The sequence below is a fragment of the Bubalus bubalis genome, chromosome 12 (genome assembly GCF_019923935.1).
Source record: "Bubalus bubalis isolate 160015118507 breed Murrah chromosome 12, NDDB_SH_1, whole genome shotgun sequence".
In the NCBI taxonomy this organism is placed as follows: domain Eukaryota; kingdom Metazoa; phylum Chordata; class Mammalia; order Artiodactyla; family Bovidae; genus Bubalus; species Bubalus bubalis.
In genome coordinates this window covers 15,469,749-15,495,265 of record NC_059168.1, presented here as the reverse complement: position 1 = coordinate 15,495,265, position 25,517 = coordinate 15,469,749, and the positions used below count along the sequence as shown (strand labels likewise).

At 41.5% G+C, this 25,517-nt stretch overlaps 1 protein-coding gene across 9 annotated transcripts in view; it reads right to left on the bottom strand.

The window, feature by feature from the left end:
- Positions 1–25,517, bottom strand: part of LTBP1 (latent transforming growth factor beta binding protein 1) — a 458,940-nt gene that overhangs the window by 274,694 nt on the left and 158,729 nt on the right. The window lies entirely within an intron of this gene.

The following is a 25,517-nucleotide window of genomic DNA, read 5'->3' as shown; positions in this document are numbered from 1 at the left end:
AGTCGTGTCGACTCTTTGCAACTCCATGGACTGTAGCCCACCAGGCTCCTCTGTCCGTGCAATTCTCCAGGCCAGAATATGTGTTGCCATGCCCTTCTTCAGGGGATCTTCCCAACTCAGGGATCAAACCCTGGTCTCCTGCATTGCAGGATTCTTCACCATCTGAGCCACCTCATACATTTTAAAAACTACAACACATGTAAACCTGTGGCAGATTCATTTTGATATTTGGCAAATCTAATACAGTTATGTAAAGTTTAAAAATAAAATAAAATTAAAAAAAAAAAAAAAAAAGAAAGAAAAAAAAAAAAAAAAAAAAAAAAAACTACAATGGAATGCTGATTCTAAAACAGACAAAACTCACCTAGTTTGATTTTTTTTTTTTTTTTTTACAGTAGAAGGGAAAAAAAAAAAATCAGCTTAAGTTGTCAGACCACACTTACAAATATCTTGAGAACACTTTGTGTGTCTAAGTGTGTGAAGCCCAGGGGGAAAAAAGGAGACAACATCATCCCACTTCAAAAGAATATAAACTTCTATTTTTTTCTGGCTCCTAGTACAATAATGAAGATGAAAATGGTGTGCCAAATATTTTGTCTTCTCTGGCATTAACTCGTAGTATCAGCAGCTGCCATGCAGATGCCCATCCCGTTACCTAAATTATGCTCACTTAGGTGAACTGAGACATCCAAAGAAAGCAAGCCCTTCATCATTATTCCCATTTTACCTCCCAGCTACAGTAGTCACTTTATAGGCACTTGAGATTCTCTAGGCCTATTGTTTTTAGTATGTTTCTTTGCCAAAAAAATTCTTTTTGGCCTAGAATTATCTGTATTTTCAAAAGACAGAGACAGTTTCACATGACTTAATTCTGAGTTTTTAATACTCACAACTTCTTGGAAATAGAAGATAGATTTTATATTTCCCCCCTTGTGTTTCATAAGTATCCTGCTATAAAGTAATCTAATTCTAAAACAGACATTTGTATTCTCAGTGGATCTTGTGTCTACAGAAGCATTTACAATATTTCTTCACTATGATTAGTTTTAGTTTTCCATATCAATCTGAAAATCAATACTGAAAAACTCAACTGTTTGACATTTTGTCATCCAGAGCTCTCAGAGAATCTGTGTAGACATTAAATGCATTAGAAAATAGTCTTACCTATGTTCACTCCTTTCAAATCATTTCCCCTTCTTTAAAATCATTTCATCATTTCTAGGGTATTATGTGAAAAGTAAGTTTCATGATACAGTACCGAGTTTGAAATTCTTGGCATGTGATGAGCTGAATGTACTCATCTCTCAGGAGTTCAGTCGGAGAAGGCAATGGCACCCCACTCCAGTACTCTTGCCTGGGAAATCCCATGGACGGAGGAGCCTGGTGGGCTGCAGTCCATGGGGTTGCTAAGAGTCGGACACGACTGAGCGACTTCACTTTCACTTTTCACTTTCATGCATTGGAGAAGGAAATGGCAACCCACTCCAGTGTTCTTACCTGGAGAATCCCAGGGACGGGCAAGCCTGGTAGGCCGCCGTCTATGGGGTCGAACAGAGTCGGACACGACTGAAGTGACTTAGCAAGAGTTCAGTGGGAATTCATTTGGTCTTTAAGAGGCATCTCCCTCAAAAGCCTTGAATAAATTAATACCCAAGGGCCCTGTGAAAGAGAAAGTGAAAGTCGCTCAGTCGTGTCCGACTCTTTGCGACCCCAAGGACTATAAGTCCATTGAAGTCTGCAGGCCAGAATACTGGAGTGGGTAGCCTTTCCCTTCTCCAGGGGATCTTCCCAGCCCAGGGATAGAACCCAGGTCTCCCACATTGCAGGCAGATTCTTTACCAGCTGAGCCACAAGGGAATAAAGTAGGTAACCCGCTAAATGTGGAATAAACAAAGAGACTCAAAGGATGACTAAACAACCCCACAGAGATCAGGGGCTCACAGGTCTCTCTGGTCCACCACTGGGTTTACCAGTGATGAAAAGTGAAGCCCACGGTTCAAATCAGTGGAAGAAGATCATCCCTAGCTGCACCCATTGGCTGATAGAAGTATTTCAAATCTCTGAAGCCAAAGTCAGCCCAGTCAGAAGTTAATAGGGTTATATTGTAATTAGCCTCCAATTAAAATAAATAAATTTAAATTAAAAAATAATAATAAATAAATTTTAAAAAAAGAAGTTAATAGGGCAACTCTTTGGCACAGCTTTCATGCTCAGTCCCTCTGACAAAAACATGTAATTTGTAGATCCTCATAGATAAATCAGTCCCAGAAATCTTTACCATGCGCTTTGGGTTTTAGAGTCCTTGGCTAGAAACAGATTGCCCGAAGCAACATAGTGCCTCCACTGAGCCTCCGAGTCAGTCAATCAAGACACTTGAGAGTCAACATCCTGTTTACAGATCCTGCCAGACCCTGTGTGCGTTCACACCACCAAGAAGGGGTGCTGGCACATGGGTTAAAACAAACCACAGACATTCAGACTGAAAGACAAATGGGGTGGAAGCGAGGCCGATACCCTCCCCAGTACAAAAATCTTTCATTTCTGCTTCCCAATCCTAACAACAGAGCAAAACTTAAAAATGCGAACACTGTCCTTGACAAATGGACTTCAGTCTAGAAAAAAGCACAGCTGCCATCTTTCAGTCATTAAACTAGGATGTGACCAAAAGCAAAGGCAGCCAAAGAAATAAATATAACAAGTTCAAGACTCACATCGGAGGTCATGAACAAAGTGTCTCTGCTCGCATCCAACCAGAATGCTGTGACTCAGCCCTCACCCAACGTCAACAAGAGGGGCCAACCAGCACCAGCAACATCCTCGGAAGGAGAAGCATTGTCTCCGTGGGTAAAAGGCACCATCCTGCCTAGGGGACGAGGGCCTATTTAAAGAGACTGAGGAGCTGATTCAATACCCAGGTCATGTGGGAAAGAAACAAGTGAACAGCTCATTCTCCAGCTTTGCAACCCACTGCCTGCCCCCAGGCCAAGGATTCTTTGAGGGACAAATCATAAACACATTAAATAATGCTTAGAATAACAGGACTTGATTGTTCAGCTCTCTGGCCTTGCTTAACTCCTCCTGGACTATTAAAATAATGCCAATAGAGTACCCCGTTCTCAAGAAAGGTGCTATGTAAACAGAAATGTATCAAATCTATTACTTCATCAGGTTGCCCCAGTCATGGAAAATTCTTCAAGAGGGAAACAGAGGTAACTAGTTCTGCTGTGGGCACTTTCTCAGATGAGAATCTAGGGTTACAGTCCAGCACCATCTCTTGGAGTTCTTCCACAGAGAACTAACTGAATGAAGAGGTAGGGAGATATAGTTGCTGCGCAGGTGATATAAACTAAAACATCTGTGCCCCCTCCTTCCAATGCTCCCTTAATATTCACTGAAGGAAACTGTATCAGTTCCTCTCCTCTTACAGAGGCCTCCATGATTTCCTTACATTTTTATACATGTAAGAAGATAAGATATATAAAGAAGCAAAGGAAGCAAGTATATTAAATCATTTAAGAATACACTTCTGGATATATTCTGAGTTTCTTGAAGAATGGCTTATTTCTCATAAAGCAGGTACTAAACATATGCCATGTTTAAAAATGTAAATACAGTTCCCAAAATATTCATTTGGCAGAAATGCTGCAGCTAATTAGCTGTGCTCAAGTGTGACTTCACTTATTATTTCATGGAGAAAAGAGAAGCTACAAAGCTAGGCTACCAACTTACCTGGATCGACAGTAATCCTGCTTTCTCCCAATAAAGGAGGTGATCCTCCCTAAGATCAACCGTCCATTAAAGCAATGGATCCCCTTCCCCTCTTGCCCAAAGACCTCCTCCCTGTTTGTTCCCACTAGCAGGCATAGCTGCTGTACCACGTTCCATCTGTCAAGAACACCTCTCCTCTCATCATCCCCATTCCGTTCCCCTGCAGGTACTACTCTATTTCCCAGCTCTCCTTACAGCCAAACCCCTCTGAAGAGAGGCTCTGCTGGTTGCCTCCACCACCTCCCCTCCCATTCTCTCTTGAACCTGCCAGAGCCAAGCTCTTGCTGTCAACACTTCAAAGCTGCTCCAGTGAAGGTCACCCCTGGCCTTCAAATCCAACGGTAAATCCTCTAGCTCCTTATGAGTCAAACCTCCAGCCTATTTGACACAGAAGAACCACTCTGGTTCATGATACACTTTCTTTACTTGGCTTCTAGGTTACCCTATCCTCTTATGGTTCTATCCTATCTTGCTGGCCCCTGCTCTTCCTGATTCTGTTCAGGAGAAGGCTTCAGAGCTCAATCTCTGTAGCCCTTTCCTTTCTGTATCGACTTGCCAGAAGCTATCATCCTACCTCATGGATTTAGATGCCTTATACAGATTTCTGGGTAGAGAATGTTTAACTATGGCCTGGACCCCTCAATCTTGTATATGTGCATATAGGCACTGGAGATGTGTGTGTTTATGTATATATCCAAGTACCCAACTGTACAGCTGCTTCCGGGACTCTGTCAGGTAGGTGTCTAAAGTCTAGTGGTCATCCCAAGCAAACATTCAAAATTAGGCTCTGGTTCTTTCCTGTATCCACAATCTAATCTGTTCCTCTTCAAGTCTTCCCCTATCTCTGAAAATGGCAAATCTATTCTTGATCGTTTTTCAGTTATGTGAGATGCAGTACAACATGCAATTTCTGTTAGCTCTATGTCCAGGGGAATAAGTCCTCACCACCTTCTTCATGGCAAACACTTTGGTGCAATTCACTATCATCTTCTGTCTGGATCATTTCACGTCTCCCAGCTTGACTTCCTGCTTCCAACTCTGCCTTCCTACAGCTTTTACCCACACCGCATTCGGAGCATCCTTAAATGTTCGGCAGTCAGATCATGGCACTCCTCCCTTCAGTGACCTCCCGTCTCTTTCAGGATACAAGTCAAAAGACCTCACAAGGGCCTGCTGGGCTCTGCACAAGCTGTGAGTGCCCCACACCCGACCATGTCTCTTACACCTGTTCCCAATCCACTCACTCTGGCCTCCGTGCTATTCTTCAAATACTGTGCACACTCCTGTCTCAGGGAACTTCTTATTCCCTCCGTTTAGAATATGCTTCCCCAGAGATACACAGTGTCTTCCTCCCCTTCAAGACTGCTCCAGAACATCACATGACCAGATTTTCCCCAACTACCTGGCAAAACCTGCAGCACCACCCCCGCCCCCACATGACTGATTCTTTCTGTTTCACATTTCCTATTTATTCTAAAGACACTTTATAGATTTGGTACTTCACCACTGTCATTAAAAACAGACTCCATGAGGGCGGGAAGGTGTCTGGTCACCACTAAACACTGAACGTGTGTCTCATAGCAAATGCTCAAGAAACATCGAATGAATAAACTTCACTGACAGAGAAGTAAGGAAACAATATTTATCTAAGGGATAATTTTCAGTACTTTTATTTAAAAAAATAAAGAAACTTCTATGAAACCTTTGGCCTCAAAACATTTATTTAATGCTATATTTGTCAGAGAAAAATACTTTAGTCATAAAAGTTTCAGATTAAGGGAAAGCACAGTTGTTATTCAGGAAACCCTGCAATAATTACAAAAAAATTTTTCCCCAAATCATTAAACTGTTACCAAAAAATGGTCAATGACATAAAGTAAAAAATTTCAATTAAACATGCCAATGACCGAATAACTGAACAAACAGGAAATAGAAATTTCTCAAGAACTTTTTCAAAAGAAAAACAATTACTTGCTCCCAAAATTTCACAACATATTATGCAAAAATCAACATGACACATAATGGAAATTTCCACTAATTTTATAAATAAAATTTAAGATGATGTCTAAGGAGTTTAGTTTTTGAATATATTTCTGATTTACTTAGCATTCATTCTCTTTGTTAGACTAAAAACAACTAGGAAATTAAAAACACTTCTACTCAGATCTTCAAGACTGATGTGAATTGCCATGAAGCCATAAAATCCACCCAGAAAGAGAAATACACTTTGGTTCGCAGTTCAGGGAGACTGGCAGAGGAACTAAGCAGAGATCCAGCAATAAAGATGGTAGATTTCATCCCAAATTTCCACTTATTTTAGGAGTTGGGTCTCATTCACCATTTCACTAATTTAAGCTTTGTTTTAGCTTGACTTGAGATTAAAGGACCAAGACTTTCACTTAGAATCGTACATTTTCTCAACTTCAATCTTGCCTTGCCAGCCAGACTCCACTATCCCCAGCAAGAATTTAAAAGGCACACCTTGAGTCTTCAGGATTGTTTTAATAATCTTTCCTTTTTCTCCTTGGAGTTTTCCCTTCTTAAATAACAAACCTAGGTTCTCTTCTCTAGAAATACAATAAAAGGTCCTATTTTCATCCCTGGAACAAAATCCAGTATGTTTGAAGGTATAATATATTTTATAGTCAAAGATACTCACTTTTACCCAACAAGTAGTTTACCCACCCAGCAGAATCTTACCAAGCATATTTGGGAAAAGAAAATATAGTTGGTAATTAAAGTAGAGAACAAGCAAAACAAAGGCTCTCTGATATTTTCATTTTCTGATCTTTTCTGTAAAATATGTTTCTTTAACATCATAGACCCTGAGGAGATTCAAGCAACTGACCAGCCATCCTTCACGGGGTGCCCTCATTTCTGGGGTCCTACAACTGCAGCAGGCCATCGCTCCATGGTGCTTTCTTCAACATGACTTGAAAAACCCTATCTAGAACATGTGGGAATCTCTCCTCTGCTCCTAATCCTTAATACCAGAGAACCAGCCCCTCCAGAATGAACTGTGGTATTTGAGATGTGGTGACTGCAGAGTTGAAGAAACACAAGACTTAAGTTCATAACCTTCAAAGTAATAAAGAATACTGGGAGGAGCCCTGTAGACCCACTTTCCCAATCCTGAATGGAGGGTGCAACTCTCTGCCTGGATCTAGAATCCTGACAATCATGGCAACCATCCTTAGTGAGGGTTACATGAGTCTGCCTAGGGATTTTTAGTTCTTTTGCATCGTGGTTCAAGATGTTCAAGAGTTTATCTCTGAGGGATAAATACCATTGAAGAGACGCACTTTTTCATGTGAAAAGTCTCCACTTCTCTCAAACAGCCTACGTCAGCCTTCACAGCAGCACGACTCTCTAGATTCCACACTGACCAAGGCAGTAGAAGAGACTTAAGAGGACTTCTCCACTGTCCCCAAATCAAAAGGACAAGCTGCAGGGCAGTAAACGCTTACCTGTCTTCCATCCCTAGCACTCATTCGATCTGGCTAGTTTGTGTGGGCTCCTTACAGAAGCAGGGGGCTAGACACGCTTCACATGATTCAAATTTTCTGTCCCTTAATTTTAGAACAGAATTAGGTTTTATTTATCCCCACATTTGTTGTTTTTCCAAAGAGAAGTCAATGAGGGCATTTGTTATCGGTCTATCACTCACCATTTCCATAAATAACATCTGCTTGTTTTGCACATGAGAACCAAGTCTGACTAAAAGGATACATAACTACCCGGGCTGCATGTTTATCAAGGAACAAATTTTATGGCTTGTTTACAAGCCTGATCAAGTGGGGGCCATTCCTCATGAGAATCTCCAATGGTATCTACTATCTGCTTGGAGAATTAGGATTCCACATAGTCTAAGCAATTGTTAAAAAAAAAAATTTATATTCCCAACAAAATCAAACTCCTTCAAAGGAAATGAAGACTCCTTCCCATCCACATTCGATCTATCTCAGCTTCAGCAACCACGAATAGCCAAGACATCAGGCAAGCAGGACGGTCCCACCATCCTCACTCACACACCTGCTTCCTTCTCGTGCAGATTCCTCTCCCCTCCCTGCCCCCAGAAAACCTTTCCTCCTTTCTGTCCACCCTTCATTCTTTCAGCCCCGTTCATGATTCTCATCAAACTAGGCACGACCAAACATTCCAACCTTCGACTTTTTCTTGGCTCTTTGCACACACTTCTATTTATGTATGTTTCTCTCCTCCAGCCTTCCCTTGGCCACAATCAAGCCAAAGAAAACAGTTTGTATTCTCATCCTCCTTTGCTATTTTTAACATACGTCCCACCTGGTGATTCTCCCCTTTTGGGAATGGGAAAGTGTACGTGGCGAGATGGGAGTGACAGGGGAAAGAATGCAGGGGAAGGAAATGAACTCAGGCTGGGAAGACAGGGGAAGAAAGACAATGGAAAGGGCAGAGAAGTGACTTTTACTCAAGTAACTAATACCTGGAATTCACAAGACATTAATGGAGTTGAATGCCATCAAGGCTCTATTATTTCCACAAGGACACTTGGAAATTTCCCTCTTATATTAAAGGCAGACACAAAGAAGAAAACAACCCGCTACACTTTACAAAAGCTAACTTTGCTTGAAAGAAAAAGTCAAAAGACACAGCAGAGAAGGAAGTCAAAACCTATTGTACCCTGGACAGGCGTTCTGAATCACTGGAGTTGCCAGGCCAGGAGTAGACACCTTGATGTGCCTCTGATAGATCGCAACGCTTTTATGTAGGTAATGAGAACCCACTGCAAATAAATATTATATATTAGAATGCCATTTGAGAAATACTAAGGAAGCTGAACATATGAATATTTTTGTTAACTATCAAAACTCCTCCAAAGTTTGATGGATTCAACTGAAAGAAAAAAACTATTGAAGAAATTAGTTATATAGAAGAAAACTAGCATTTTTTAAATCTCTCAAGTAATTTAGAACTATAGAATCAGGGATATTCAAGCTTGCAGAACACCAATTCCGTCATTTCTTCTTTCCCCAGCACAAATTTCTCTCTGGCTCAGTTTTTAAATGACTCCATCAAATGGCCCCAGCTACTCTCCCCAAGGGATTACTGCCAAATTCAATATATCTCATCATTAGGCAAGATTTCAGCCTAAATATCCCTTTTCTCAAAGTCGTCATAGTATATCTAACTATGCTCTAGTATCGTGTGATAAATAAAATTGAAAACTGATTAGTTGCCAATAAAAAATGAATTACTGATGTGCAACTACACATCGTAAGTTTTTCAGCCATCAGCTAATTCTTTTTAGGTTACTCATTTTCAACTTTTTCCTTTTGACTCTCATCAAGATAATGCCTCTCCCGTTGAACATGGATAGTTTTAAAATGTGTCTGCAAATTCTTTTTATGTCTTCCTTCAAGAGATGATGTCGAACTCCCTCCCCTTGAGCCTGGACTGGTCTGAGCAACTCATGTCTAAAGAACAGAATAAAGCAGAAGAGATAGTGTGTGACTTCAGAGACCAGATCACAAAAGGCACTCCACTGCAGCTTCTGTCTTGCTGTCTTTCTTGGATCACTCATTCTGAGGGAAGCCAGCTCCCAGGCTGTGAGAATACTCGAGGAGTCTATAGAGAGCCCCATGGGACAAAAAATAAGCCTCCTGACAACCCCCATGTGATTGAGCAATCCTGACAGCACATCTTCCAGCCTCAGACAAGCCTTCAGATGACTGCTGCATTTCCCAGAGAAGGACCTGAGCCAGAACCAATCAGCTAAGTTGATTCTTGATTCCTAACCCACAGAAACAGTAAGATAATGTTTGTAGCTTTAAACCACTAAGGTTTGGAATGATGTGTTACCCACCAATAGGTAATATAAACACACACACACACATGCACCTTCTTCTTCTTCTTTTCTTTTCCTTTTGCATAGATCCGAGAACATAGAAACAATATGTATGGACCTTTCTAAATGTACAGAGCACTGTCTACATGATTGATGAACTCAAGAAACATGTTGTTCAGTTGCTCAGTCGTGTCCGACTTTTTGCGACCCCATGGATTGTAGCACACCAGGCTTCACTGTCCTTCACCATCTCCCGGAGCTTGCTCAAACCTTTGTGCATTGAGTCGGTGATGCCATCCAACCATCTCATCCTCTGCCACCCCCTTCTCCTCCTGCCTTCAATCTTTCCCAGCATCAGGGTCTTTTCTAATGAGTTGGCTCTTCACACCAGGTGGCCAAAGTGCTGGAGCTCCAGCATCAGTCCTTCCAATGAATATTAAGGGTTCATTTCTTCCAGGATTGACTGGTTGGATCTCCTTGCAGTCCAAGGGACTCTCAAGAGTCTTCTCCAACACCACAGTTCAAAAGCATTCATTCTTTGGCACTCAGCCTTCTTTATGGCCCTACTCTCATATCCATACTGACACTGGAAAAACCACAGTTTGGACTATACGGACCTTTGTCAGCATGAAACCTACTGAGCACTTACTAAGGTACAAAGTTCACATACACACCACAACCATGTAAGTAACAAACTCATAGCCATTTCACAGACTAGGAAACTACAAAGACATTCATCAGAAATTTGACTAAAGTCATTTTGTTAGGAAATGATAGAAACTGGGTTCAGTGCAAGCCCCATTCTTTCCTCAAAATCCCAATGCTTCTCCTATACTTTTAATGAGCAGTACTATGAAAATTATATGACACTAAGTACTTGGAATGAAGGAGAAAAATCAAAATGGAGCACATAAGGGAAGGATAGGATGAAGGAGGGAAATTAACATAGAATGGAGCACAAACAATGTATTTGGCAGTACGTTCAGCGTCGTGCCCTTCCTCTCAGCTCATTCTTACAATAATCTTATGGAATAAGTGTTAAAATTTTTATTTGACCAAGAAACTAACAGAGGTTCGGCAAGACAGGACACAGTGAAACCCCTCACTAGCTCCACCCTCCAAATCTTTCAAACAAGAGTAGAAAAAAGACATGCACAATAATGCCATTCAACCCATCTACCCACACAAGATTGTAGCAGAGGCCATATGAAATAATGTGTATGGATATGGTCCATAAGCTGTTAAATATGCAAATTCAAGAGGTTATCATTACATGCGGTCGGCTCTTAGTGGGAAAACTCAAATGACCAGCAACACTTTCCCCATGATGTTATATATTATAGAGCAAAACACCCAAGAGCTTGTAAACATGGGAAATTTTCATCTCGAAATGTTTGCTTTTATGATCATAATGATTACTAAAAACTCTACAATTAAGTAAAATTCTATCACCTTTGCTCTCTATACAATTTTCAGGTAAGATCTGATTGCTTCACTTTGTCTGAGAGGTATCAAATGGATCTCAAACAGCAGTAGGAACCCACTGATTAGAAAGGGTTATCTTGAGTATGGATTATTTTTGTTAAAAAAAATTTCCTGCCAGGACTTCCCCGGTGGTCCGGTGGTTAAGAATCCGGCTGCCAATGCAGGGAACACAGGTTTGATCCCTGGTCTGGGAAGATTCCACATGCCACAGGCAACTAAGCCCTAGCACCACAACTACTAAGCCTGCACACCTCAGCTACTAGAGCCCACACGTCTGCAGCGTGGGCTCTCCACATCGAGAAGCCTCTGCAGTGAGAACCCCGCGCATCTCAACTAAAGAGTAGGCTCCACTCACCACGACTAGAGAAAAGCCATGCACAGCAACAAAGACACAGCACAGGCAAAAATTAATTTTAAAAAATAGACAGGAGCTCTAAATTTTTGTAAAGTCTTTACTAAATTTGTTACAATATAGTTTCTGGTTTATGCTGTGGTTTTTGGTTTTTTGATGAAGAAGCATATGGGACTGTAGGTCCCTGAACAGGGGTCCAACCCCCACCCTGTGCACTGGATGGTGCCCACCAGCCAAGTCCCCAGGTAATTTCTTAAAAGTGTCATCATCATTAGAGTCCTACATATAATAAAGTTGAAAATTTTTTAAATATAGTCAAGTTTTGACTTTGGACTCACCTAAAAGTAATGTAGGCTAACTGAATTCTGCCAAGAGAATACACTGGTCATAGCAAACACCCTTTTTCAACAACACAAGAGATGACTTTATACATGGACATCACCAAATGGTCAATACCAAAATCAAATTGATTATATTCTTTGTAGTCAAAGATGGAGAAACTGTATACAGTCAGCAAAAACAAGACCTGGAGCTAACCATGGCTCAGATCATCAGTTTCTTATACCAATATTCAGGCTTAAACTAAAGAAAGCAGGGGAAACCACGAGGCCAGTCAGTTCAGTTCAGTAACTCAGTCATGTCCAACTCTTTGTGACCCCATGAACTGCAGCACGCCAGGCCTCCCTGTCCATCACCAACTCCCAGAGTCCACCCAAGCCCATGTCCATTGAGTCGGTGATTCCATCCAATCATCTCATCCTCTATCGTCCCCTTCTCCTCCTGCCCTCAATCTTTCCCAGCATCAGGGTCTTTTCAAATGAGTCAGTTCTTCACATCAGGTGGCCAAAGGATTGGAGTTTCAGCTTCAACATCAGTCCTTCCAATGAACACCCAAGACTGATCTCATTTAGGATGGACTGGTTGGATCTCCTTGCAGTCCAAGGGACTCTCAAGAGTCTTCTCCAACACCACAGTCCAAAAGCATCAGTTCTTCGGCACTCAGCCTTCTTTATAATTCAACTCTCACATCCATACATGCCAGCCAGGTATGACTTAAATCAAATCCCCTATGAATATGCAGTGGAGGTGACAAAGAGATTCAAGGGATTAGATCTAGCAAGCAGTGCGCCTGAAGAACTATGGATGGAGGTCTGTAAAACTGTACAGGAGGCAGCGAACAAAACCATCCCAAAGAAAACAAAAAGCAGGAAGGCAAAGTAGTTATCTGAGGAGGCTTTACAAATAGCTGAGGAAAGAAGAGAGGCCAAAAGCAAGGGAGAAAGGGAAAGGTATACCAAACTAAATGCAGAGTTCCAAAGAATAGCAAAGAGAGACAAGAAGGCTTTCTTCAATGAACCATGCATAAAAACAGAGGAAAAAAACAGAGAGGGAAAGACTAGAGATCTCTTCAGGAAAATTGGAAACATCAAGGGAACATTTCACCCAAAGATAGGTACAATAAAGGACAGAAATTGTAGAGACCTAGAAGAAGCAGAAGAGATCAAGAAGAGATGGAAAGAATACATGGAAGAACTGTACAAAATAGATCTTAATGAACCAGATAACCACAATCATGTGGTCAGTCACCCAGAGTCAGACATTCTGGAATGTGGAGTTAAGTGGGGCTTAGGAAGCACTGTTGCCAATTAAGCTGGTGGATGTGATGGAATTCCAGTAGAGCTACTGAAAACTCTGAAAAACGATGCCATCAAAGTCTCGCACTCAATATGTCAACAAATCTGGAAAACCCCAGACCCCACAGGACTGGAAAAGGTCAATCCGCATCCCAATTCCCAAGAAGGGCGTATTAAAGAATGTTCAAACCATCGGACAATTGACCTCATCTCCCATGCTAGTAAGGTCGTGCCTAAAGTCTTCCATGCTAGGCTTCAGCATTATGTGAACCAAGAACTTCCAGATGTCCAAGTTGGGTTTAGAAAAGACAGAGGAACCAGAGATCAAATTGCCAACATTTGCTGGGATCATAGAGAAAGCAAGGGGATTCCAGAAAAAAACATCTACCTCTGTTTCATTGACTATGCTAAAGCTTTTGACTGTGTGGATCATACCAAACTATGGAAAGTTCTTAAAGAGATGGGAATACCAGACCATTTTACTTGTCTCCTGAGAATCCTGTATGCAGGCCAAGAAGCAACAGTTAGAACCCTATATGGAACAACTGGTTCAGGATTGAGGATTGGTTCAGGATTGAGAAAGGAGTATGACAGGGCTGTCTGCTGTTACCCTGTTTATTTAACTTATATGTAGAGCACATCATGAGAAATGCTGGGCTGGATGAATTACAAGCTGGAATCAAGATAGATGGGAGAATCAACTACCTCAGATATGCAGATGATACCGCTGCATCATCAGATATGCAGATGATACTACATCATTAGATACCACTCTAATGGCAGAAAGCAAAGAGGAACTAAAAGAACCTCTTGAAGTGGGTGAAGTAGGAGAGTGAAAAAGCCAGTTTAAAACTAAACATTAAAAAATTAAAAAACTAAGATCATAGCATCCAGCCCATTAGTTCATAGCAAATAGAAGGGGAAAAGGTGGAAGCAATGACAGATTTCTTCTTCTTTGGCTCTAAAATCACTATGGATGGTGACTGCAGCCATGAAATCAGAAGATGACTGCTTCTTGGTAGGAAAGTATGAAAACCTAGACAGTGTGTTGAAAGCACAGACATCACTCTGCCAACAAAAGTCCATATAGTCAAGGCTGTGGTCTTCCCAGTGGTCATGTATGGTTGTGAGAGCTGGACCATAAAGAGGGCAGAGCACCAAAGAATTGATGCCTTCAAACTGTGGTGCTGGAGAAGACTGAGAGTCCCTCAGACAGCAAGGAGATCAAATCAGTCAATCTTAAAAGGAAATACTGAATACTCATTGGAAGGACTGATGCTGAAGCTAAAGCTCCAGTATTCTGGTCATCTGATTTGAATAGCTGACTCACTGGAAAAGTCCCTGATTCTGGGAAACATTGAAGGCAGAAGGAGAAGAGGGTGTCAGAAGATGAGATGGCTGGATGGCATCACAATGCAATGGACATGAACTTAGGCAAACTCTGGGAGATGGTGATGGACAGGGAGGCCTGGCGTGCTGCAGTTCATGGGATAGCAAAGAGTCAGGCATGACTGGGCGACTGAACAACAACAAAAGTGACTTACACGAAGAGCAAGACAATCCTTTCAAGAAACACTACTTGTTCTGGCAATTTTCAACTCACTATATTTCTGGTTTCTAACAAATTCATGTGTAACGTGTAAGGTGATGGTTTAAATAGTCAAATAATGTACGAATACTATTGATACAATGTAATACACTGAATGAATGCATATGAAGCACTTAGTACAGTGGATGGCAAATAGTAAGTGCTAAATAGGTAAGGAGAAAGACAGGATGCAATCCACATATTGTCTTTTGGGAAGACAAATGAGCCTATGTCCAAATTTCCTAATTAGCTGACCTTTAGAGACATGAATATAACTTACAATGCCAAGAGCAGGTTTTTTAAATATATTTTTTTATGTTCCTGAGGTATATTAAGGTGTGGTTTGGAAACTGGGATCCCTGACAAGAAACATTATGAATCACTTTCTCCACCGAGTATTTTTAAAACTCCTTTTTAAAAAGGTATCTACTTTTGCTGTATTTCCAGGTTCAAGACATGGCAGAGTGCGTCTGATATGAATTTATACACACTCCCCACCAAGCACTGTGGTTGCCTGCAAACCCATACCAAAAACAGTGATGAATGAATAAAAGGTATAATGGGGTTTTGGAAGTCTTACTGAAAGTGTTCCTATCCACACTCACTAACGAACTCTAAACTGGACATTCTCCAATCCATATGAGCAAGAATCCTGAAACCAAAAACCCTAATGGCTGCTCAGACATAAATGTGGTAAAACAGCAGGTCTTACTGAAACCAAGCCAGGCAAAACAATTCTTTACATGTTTCAATAGTCTTGAGGAAATGATGGAACTGACCCATCCACTTCTCTGTCCATTGCCAGCCTACCCCAAGTTTTCTTAGAAGTAAGGGGGTGGACAGGAAAAAGAGCTAAAAGATAGAGTGAAGAAATATAAATCGGCTGGTGTTTCCTTCTCTAAAAAGCAACATCTGATGCTCTGAGATGTCAGGACATGCAGTGTTAGAGGGAAGGGTAAAATAGGACATGTGTTAGCTACAGTCTCTGCCCCCAATGCAACGTGTGCGTGTGTGTTAGTCATTCAGTCTTGTCCAAATCTTTGTACCCCGTGGACTGTAGCACACCATTCTCTGTCCATGGAATTCTCCAGGCAAGCATACTGGAGTGGGTTGCCATTCCCTTCTCCAAGAAATCTTCCTGACCCAGGGACTGAACCTGGGTCTCCTGCACTGCAGGCAGATTCCTTACCATCTGAGCCACCAGGAAGTACACAACTCTGTGGGAGGTATGCCTTATCTCAAGTGATGGAATGGTACAGCAAGCTGTGTGCAGCAGCAAGGGGGGCAAGCCCCAAGAAGATCCAGGAACAGCCAGCACTCATGGAGACTAGGCACATTTCAGTAACTGTACAGACGGTGAGAATCCACAGCACTTTTAGCACCCCATTATATGTTGCGTCCTTTCAGAAAAAGCTGATGAACTTCTTCTACCCAACATTAATGTAATAGAAAGTTTCTCTCTGGCTGCTTCTGCTTCTATGTGGTGTTACACTTTTGTTACAATCATGTACTGCTTAGCTCTAACTTACATATACCTTAAGAGAGATTCTGATTCATTTCATCAATATCATCCCTGCTGGGGGAAGCTCTTCTGCCAAGATACCTTCTAAGGCAGCTCATCAGCTCAGATCACTTTTCGTGACTTAAACACCTTTCAGTTTTCTAATCCACTCTGGCAAGAAAATGAAGTCAAGAAAATGAAGCAAGAAAATGAACATATTAACTTTTGTTCATCTCTATATATCCTATATGATTAAAACAGTATTGTCTACTCTGCTGGACTAACTGACTTATCCAGATTATTTCAAAAATTAAGTCTTCTGCCCTGCTGATAAGGTCACCTAAGTTAAGAGGTAGACATTAAAGGAGATATTGCATCAGCAGACCAGATACATGTCTTTCTCATTAACAAAGAGTGGAACCACACCAGGCCTCTCACTGGCTCCCTACCATTTTACCCACACTCCATCGGTCAAAGCAAGTCACAAGGCCAAGACCAAAGTCAAGCGGTGGGAAGGTCCACTAGACCCACTGGGAAGCTACAGCAAGAGGGAGGACTCAAGAATATAAGAAATAAATAAGATGTATATTTTTATTCATTCTAGGATGAATAAAATGTCATGGAAAAAAAGTTAAAAAGGTCAGGAGGGCATTAACAGAAATATATGTACCTCCTTCTCATGCTATAAAAACAAACCAAAGCACACTTAAACAGTTCTCCATTTTCATTAAATATTTACAGTCAAACAAAAACAAAGGGAAAAAAGTCTCAGGGCAAGAAAATAACTACCTAACTGAATCACAAAGGGAGAAGGTAAAATTAAAAGATTTTGTTTGGGGGAAGACTACTGTGTAACGCTGAAAACCAAAGCAGAGGCCCCTTCAGCAGCCTGCTGTGGAATGTCAGCTGAACACGTGGGAGGAAGCACTCTGGTTTCTGCTGGCTCTGAGGCAGGCGGCTGCGATCATGAGGTGCACCTGTAGCTGTTAAATGGTGATCATTAAAACAAGCATCGGCAGCTGTCTACTGCATGTGGTTCTGGACATCATTAAGGGACATGGCTCAATCCCACACAAGAAGCCCAGTGGCCATCGACCAGAACCAAGACCAACACCCTCTCACCAGTCCTGTGGATGTTAGCTTGCTTGCTTGCTTTCAGCAAAGCTTTCCAATCTGTTTCTAGGATACAGGGATTTTTTTAAGTAACTATGATGTTTTTCCCAAGACCAACCACTGCCTACTTAAGATGTTTTCATTTAGTTAAACTGTTACCTTGAGAGAAACTTGTGAAACACAGATAGGGCTGCAAGAATATTTTTAAATGGACACTTGAAAAGTGAAAAGTGACAGCCGCTCGGGTGTGTCCAACTGTTTGTGACCCATGGACTGGTGTCCGCCAGGCTCCTCTGTCCATGGGATTCTCCAGGTAAGAATACTAAAGCAGGTAGCCATTCCCTTCTCCAGGGGATCATCCTGACCCAGGGATCGAACCTGAGTCTCCTGCATTGTAGGCAGATTCTTTACTGACTGAGCCACCACCCTGGGAGAAACATGTGAAGCAGAGTTAGGGCTACAAGAAATATTTTTTTAATGGGTACTTGCTATATAGATATATATAGATAATGTAAGAAGCTACAAAAAATAAAAGTTTAAATAATATGCATTTATATATTTGATTGAATATATTTGTCTGTTTGTGTATACACACACACATACACACACACACATTTCATCACTGAAAGCTTGCCTGCCAGAAGAATTACTCATACAACCATGTTGCAGTTACCTCTTAGAGAAAAGGGTTTTCCTTCTACTTCAGCCATGTGTTAAGTTCTACTACCTTTGCATGAGAGGAGCAAAGGAGAATGAGGGCAGCTGGCTTTTAGCTGAGGTACATTTCAATTTCACAAGAGGCTAATACTAAAAGTTTTAGTATTAGCTAAAAAAGTTAATGCCCAACTAAAATCACAGAAAATTACAACACAAAAACTTCTTTAACAAATGTCATATAAAAACACACCCAAAAAGGTCCTGAGTTCTTTACCTCCACAAAGTGGGTACAGATTCACCACAAGGCCATCATTTCAATGCTAAGAGGGCCTTTCTATAAGGAGACTGACCCACAAGAAGACAAAGCATTCTACTTTAATTCCTTTTATTAGTATAACATCTCATGAACAGTATTCTTGTATCAAAAGTATCATTCAACTCTAATGATGATTAATTTTATAGCAGATTATTTTCCCATTTAGAAGAAAAATCAAGGCAAGCCCTGGGTTTCTGGTAAATAAATCCTAAGGCTGAGTAGGCACCAGCTTTTTTCAAATGCAACTTTTCTCCTCCCAAAACGCTGCTTTGTAGTTTGCCTCAGGCAAACCGTAAATTCCTGTGTCTTATTTTTCCTTAGAAATATCACAGTTTGGTCACAGAATATTCTGGAGCCACACAGTGTTTCTCAATATCTTGAACTTAGTCTCAACACCCAGCAATATCCTTGGATCGGTTTATTTGTTATGAAATCTTGGGCCCTTTGGGATTAAAGAGCCTGTTTCTCTGGCACGGAAGGCTACCCACTGGGGAATTTAGGTTACGTAATCCTCTCACTCTAGGTTTTCCTCCACTGTTTTCATATTGCTGGATAAGCCTCTTGGCAGTGTTTATAATCAATCTGTGTCTACCACCGCCCGCTCTCTTAAACTGTGCGTGAGTAATCAGGCAGCAAGAAGCTCATGCTCACATACCTTCCCAGACTGAGATGTGACCAAACAACTCCTGGATGAAACAAACCACGCACCCTCGCCCCTCAACCGAGACACAGTGGCCACGGCAAGACCACACATGAAACTGCTTCTACAACAGGCAATACTCCACCCTTTAATGGAATCTGAATTCTTAAGGACATCAACTCACTCACATGCACCTGCCTGCTTCCTCAAGTACTTTTTACACCCAGTGTGCTGAGGCTTTGCTGTCTAGGCTTTTAGGCCAACAAGGATATTACCAGGATTATTGAAGACTGGGTGATTTTCTTCTGGCCATCTCAGTGGTAAGATCCACACTGCCACATGGCTGGGAAACTGGCTCAAGGTTCTCGATTTCCACACAGGCTATGTGGGTGACCAAGTAGCTTCAGGAACTTGTTGATTTTACAAGGGAAAAAGCACAGAGTTTCACCATCATTCCTTCTTCTTCAAGGCAGTAGGTATCTTAATATCCCTTTTGAGTGCTAAATTGCTTGTTAGTTTGCTTCATGTAAGCTAGTCAGCTTCATGTGAGGTCATTTCTGGCTGGAACAACTTCCTCTGTCACTTAGCGCTGGCTGGACTGGTATGGGGCGATTCCCTCGAGACACACTAAGCCGCACATGACAAGCTAAAGCTGGTTTCCAGGAGACCAGGACTTTCAAGCACTGAAGAAAGTACATCTACAGAACTCTCCTCTCTCCAAAGTGCCCACTTTGTCCATCTGCAAAGCTTTGCCCTGGTGGGGCTCCCATCCAATCAGGATCTATCAGAGAGGGCATCTCAGAGACCTGGGACTGCCAGCACCCTGGATTTCTCCTTCTCTTTTCTCGCTTCACCAGGGAGATCATCCCACCCATCCAATAGGATGATCTTCCTACGGTTTGTATCCTAACCTTCAACACCCAGATGAGGTGAGGATGGTTCTCAGGACTGGACTCTTCTTCACTCACCTTTTCAAACTGTTCCTCCTCCAGAGGTCTCCTACACTGCAAATTCATCCTGTACTTAAGAATCTGCTTCCAAAGCTCCTCATCTGTACTTACTATGTCTACCTTTGCCTTCATCTAGCTGCCACTCCACGGCTTCTCCCCTTTTTTTTGCAAAGGCCCAATGCATGGAGGATGAATTGGGTCTTCCTTACTCTAAAGCCAACTCCCATCTACAGTGGGTGCTCTGAACTTCACCACCGACTCCCTCCCTGTGAAGATTCTGCAACTGGCATTGGGCATCCAGAGCCTTTAATGAATATTCCTGCCACCGTCTTGAAATGGCTGGCACAGGCACAACCGTCCAGGCCAAATACTGCCTGCCTATCCTTTAAACTTCAGATTTGTTTTGCTAAAGCAAAATTCTTGGATGTTCTCCTCTAACCTTCTGCAGAACTACTCTCTTCTCTCAGGACAACCGGGAAGATGCAATTTTAATGGTAACATCTTCACTCTATCAGTCTGCAACCACAGAAAATCTTCACTGCAGACATAGGAACTTTTTCTCCAGGGGAGATACACTTGTCACCAAATCCTGAGATACGTTCAAGTCTTAAGCCTCTTGGTGGTAGTGCGAACATAGCCCGACAGCTAATGCTAGCACATCCAACCATAGTTTTGCTAAAAGAGGAAGCCCATGTGCCCAGAGGGACTGTGCTGTTCACAGTATGGGAACACGGATGGCAGTCTGGCAGGAACTGGGCTGCAGGGACCTGGGCAGCAAAGTGGCCCACTGGACTCTGCCCCCCTCTCAGACCTGCTGGCGGGGGGCTGCCCTATCTTCACAAGGGGGAACCAGGAATTCCAGTCAGCCCATGACTGACGGGGACAGAAGCTGGGATGACTGGCTTGTTGCAAAGACTGGGAGGGGTCAGCACAGACCACAGGATCCAGAGCTAAGGGGTTTCCTGGGGGTCCCAGTGCAGGCAGGATAAGGTTTTCTTCTGTGAGAGGTGGCCTAATGGGGCTGATATGTACTTCCTGCATCACTAACACTGATTACCTAAGCAGAAAGGTTATGTTTAACAATTTAAGTAAAAATTAAAAGCGGGCTTCCCTGAACTTTTTATAATTGAACAGTATCACATTTGCAATGTCAGTTATCACTCGCTCATGTCCCTCAACACATTAGGAAATAACCTGGTATGAATAACTCTTTTAAGAGTCTGATTTGTATCAATTTTTAAAACTTTGGGCAGTATATAAAAAGATGGTGTTTGCCTTTCCAGAAATTTAAGATTTTGACTTCGTTGAATCTGAAGTAAAATTTCAATCAGTTCAATTCAGTCGCTCAGTCACGTCTGACTCTTTGCGACCCCATGAATCACAGCACGCCAGGCCTCCCTGTCCATCACCAACTCCCGGGGTTCACTCAGACTCACGTCCATCGAGTCAGTGATGCCATCCAGTCATCTCATCCTCTGTCGTCCCCTTCTCCTCCTGCCCCCAATCCCTCCCAGCATCAGAGTCTTTTCCAATGAGTCAACTCTTCGCATGAGGTGGCCAAAGTATTGGAGTTTCAGGTTTAGCATCAGTCCTTCCAAAGAACACCCAGGTCTAATTTCAATAGACAACTTTAAAATATAATTAACCTTTTTAAAAGCTAAGAACATCTTGATAGGAAAACAATTGGAATAAACAATGAGAAACCTGATTTAAAAAGTCTACATTTCTAAAAATTTCCAAATATTAAACTGAGGTAAGACAGGAAAAAAGTTGAGCAGGTAAATATTTAAATCAGAGATTCCCCAATTTCCCAGTTCAAGGACTCTTTGTATAATTTGCAAATTAATAGTCTAGGGAATTATTCCAGCTAAAGGGATGTTTCTCCTCATCCTAAAGCACTCTTTTATAAGTAACTCCACATTTTACCCTAGGAAGCTCTCCATTATTAACCCTGAGATAAAAAAATGTCCTTCCACCATTGACCATAATACAAATATTATTTTCTGGTTTCAATATTATTAAGCATCCCATGGTGTGTGTGTGTGTTTAAGCACAAAAGCAGATGGTCTGGGGTGAATACTTAATACCCTTACCCTCAAGGTCTTTTTCTAGTGCTTTATATCAAACTAATCTCTTTAAGTGTGAGATATTTGGGTTTGCACTTCAGTAGATACTAAGATAATCTGAACTGTTTTTATAAAATCATCTTTAAATGTTATCATCATGTCATTTCAACTTTCCTCCCTCTAGACTAAAAATACGAATTCTACTAAACCAAGCACAATAGAATTTGGTTTACACAGTCGAATCTGTCCTACAAATTACCAAAAAATAGGTAAAAATGGGTATGGGTAAAAGCAGACCTCCTCTACCCAACACCATTCTTAGCACTTTTCAGAGAACCAGTGGCCTCCATTTCTTGAAGCTTTTATAATTACTTATTTACTTGCAAATAACTAAGAATTTTTATGTTATTTTTAACATAACGTGGGTTTACCATATTCACAGTTTGTGCAACCATCATAATCATTTAATTCCAGAACATTTCCATCAGCCCAAAAGAAACTCTCTAGCCATAAATGGTCACTCCCCATGGTAGTTGGCAAACTACAGTCCATGGGCCGAATCCAGCCAGCTACCTGACTTTAAAAAAAACAAAAACCTACCAGCTAAGAATTTTTAAATTTTAAATGTCTACATTTTAAATAGTTACATAAGTACCTATATTGTTGTTGTTTAGTCGCTCTAGGTTGTATCTGACTCTTTTGTGACTCCATGGAATGTAGCCCTCCAGGTTCCTCTGTCCATGGGATTTTCCAGGCAAGACTACTGGGGTGGGTTGCCATTTCCTTCCTTAGGGGTTCTTCCCAATCCAGGGATGGAACCCACATCTCCTACTTTGGCAGGGGGATTCTTTACCACTGAACCACCAAGGAAGCCCAGATACTTATATACAACATCCTCAATTTGCATATCAGCTCCCAATGCCTAAAATATTATCAGGTCCTTTAAGAAAAAGTCTGCAGACTTCTGCTCTAGATGATACTCATGCAAATTAAGCTCTAATAAGACCAATGAATAAAGAGAAACACTATTATTAATTTGTCACTAGAGATATCCAGTAACCAGAGAACACTCAACCCAGGAAGGACAGTTACTAGGAAGTGACCCAGAAAACTGGTAAATGAATTAGATCAAAATAGGAAAAGGAACATGCAGACACTGGAGAGCGATGGTGAGTTATATCATCAAAACTTCAAAAGATTCCAGTAAAGTATTGGTTCCTCCTAGCAACTTGACAGGCTGTGTTTCCCAGCCTAGGCTACTCTGCCTGGTGAGTGCTTCACTTAACACTTCAAACACATCTTGCTTTACTACACTGATCACATACCCCCTCAACACTTCCCTGCTATTCTGACCAACTCCCTTCTCCCTCATCAAATGGCAACAGCGAATCTTTATTCACTGGCTCCTGCAGGGTTGCTGCCTCCTCCTATGATAAGCTGATTAAGTTACTCCATGCTTAGAGCTCTAAGTTCACATCCTTATTGAACAACTGTTGTGGCATGTGTCACATTCCTTTTAATGGCTGAACAACCGATTGTAGGATGGGGTACATTTGTTTGTCCACTATCAGCTGAGGAACATTTTGGTAATGTTCACACTCTTTGGCTATTATGAATAATGCTGCTATGAACATTTGTATATAAATTATCAATATTATACCAAGTGGTCACCAGTTACTGTAGGCTACATTTTAAATATATACATATATATAGATATATCCCATTTAAAGGGGGAAACATTTGTTCTTGTTCTTAGAGTTTTCTCTAGTCCTCTCTGCTTCTCAAAAGCACTGGCAGTGGGCTGTTATAACACACTAACCCCTCATTTTCATCCCAAGATACAGCATGCCCACCTGATGGTATCACCTTCTGTTTTTCCAGAGAATTATCTACTCTCTGTTGGACCTTCAAATCCTTTAGCATAATAAGCTAATCTGTTTGCATTTGATCCCTTTTATAAAGATTAAAGTGAAGTGATTAAACATTTCTGCCTTTTGCCTGGGGTGCAAACCATGTACCTACTGAACAGCTGGATATAGGACAACAATACCTTTAGGTCCTTCTCCTGACACAACTTTTACCTCCTGGATTCTAGTTTTAATCTTCCTACTGTTGTTCTCACTCAATCTTGGTATTTTAGTGTCCTTAATAGTCCTGCCAAGTTATCTGTTTTTAAAACTTTGATTAGCCCTCCAGCTCTCAGTAGAGCTCTGGTCTCCACGGAAAATAGCCACATCTCTCACATGGTCCCTTCTATATACCTATCTGTTTGATTTAGTTCCTTGGTCTCTTTTTAAACACCAACTTTTGATGGGTTTGAGAGAGAACTCAAGAGTGATCATAATCAGTCTAAATTACTTAACTAGCTCCCCACTATGGAGAAACTACATTTAAAAACATGATCAGTGGGACATTTATGGATAGTTCACATTCTCCTAAAATGTAATTTCATCTCCAACATTCTCCTAAAACGTAATTTCATCTCCCAAAACATAGTTCAACAAAGGTTTGAGAGTTTAAAATATACACAAACACACACACACAGTGTGAATTTTCATTTCAGTAATAATCGATAACCAACCCAAACCACAGTCTGGTCTCCAGTCTTAATATCAGAGATTCTCAAAGTATATTTTCTTGACACCTTCATGAAATTCAGAATTCTTTAATCAGTTTGATAGGAAGTTTTCAAAACCTCCTCCCATTACATTCTAATTTGGAGAGCCTCTACAAAATACAATCTACCTAAAGCTCCAAGAAAGTAAATTGTAGCTCTTTTTGATTTTTTAGATTGAGATTAGAAAAGTATTATATACTCAGGAAGACCTCTACAGAACAATCTACAAGCACTGATATCAAAGGATCTTTAAAAACAAGATGGATGCATCTATTGTTTTGCAAATATAACTTGGAAGTTATCTTGCCTAAACGGCACGGAGATGATCTATACAATTTCCCCATTCTTCCCTCATCACCCCAAGAAATCACCTCAAACCATTGCTCTGGGGTCCAGCCTCAACTCAAGAGCACAGTTTTCTCAAAAGATGAAAAGTGTAATGTACACACGTTATAGTAGCTACTCTTTTTGTTAACTGACCAACTCTGGGAGGTGGGGGTGGGCCTTGGGAGTCAAGTCTGTAGAAACAGTCTTCTGAAGTGCCAAACAGTAGCAAGAATTCTCTCAGCTCTCCACACTACCCTAGGTGGTGAAAGACCGTCCTTTCCAACCTCACAACTGGCATTCTCTTTCATTGCTTATGGCGCAGGCCATCCATCAACGTGAGACAGAGCAGGAAGCTGCTGGAAGGCACGAGCATCCAACTCTCCCCTTTGAACGGTCTGCCGCCTCACTGAAGAACATTTTCTCCAGATGCTGCCAGCAGACACTCTGTAATACCTAAACCACAAATCATCCATTCCCCACCCTTCGCGCCAGGGCGCGTCCCTGAACTTCCCCCACAGTGAGATATTAACCACGCTGGCCACTGATACACTAGCTCTTTACAGACGGGAAAACCTGCCACACCGTCTAACTGATATAATAAAAACGTGGCCCTCCTAACATAAACATACCCACTGTAGGTGAACCTCGGAGCAACTCAGGACACTGCAGACATCTCACA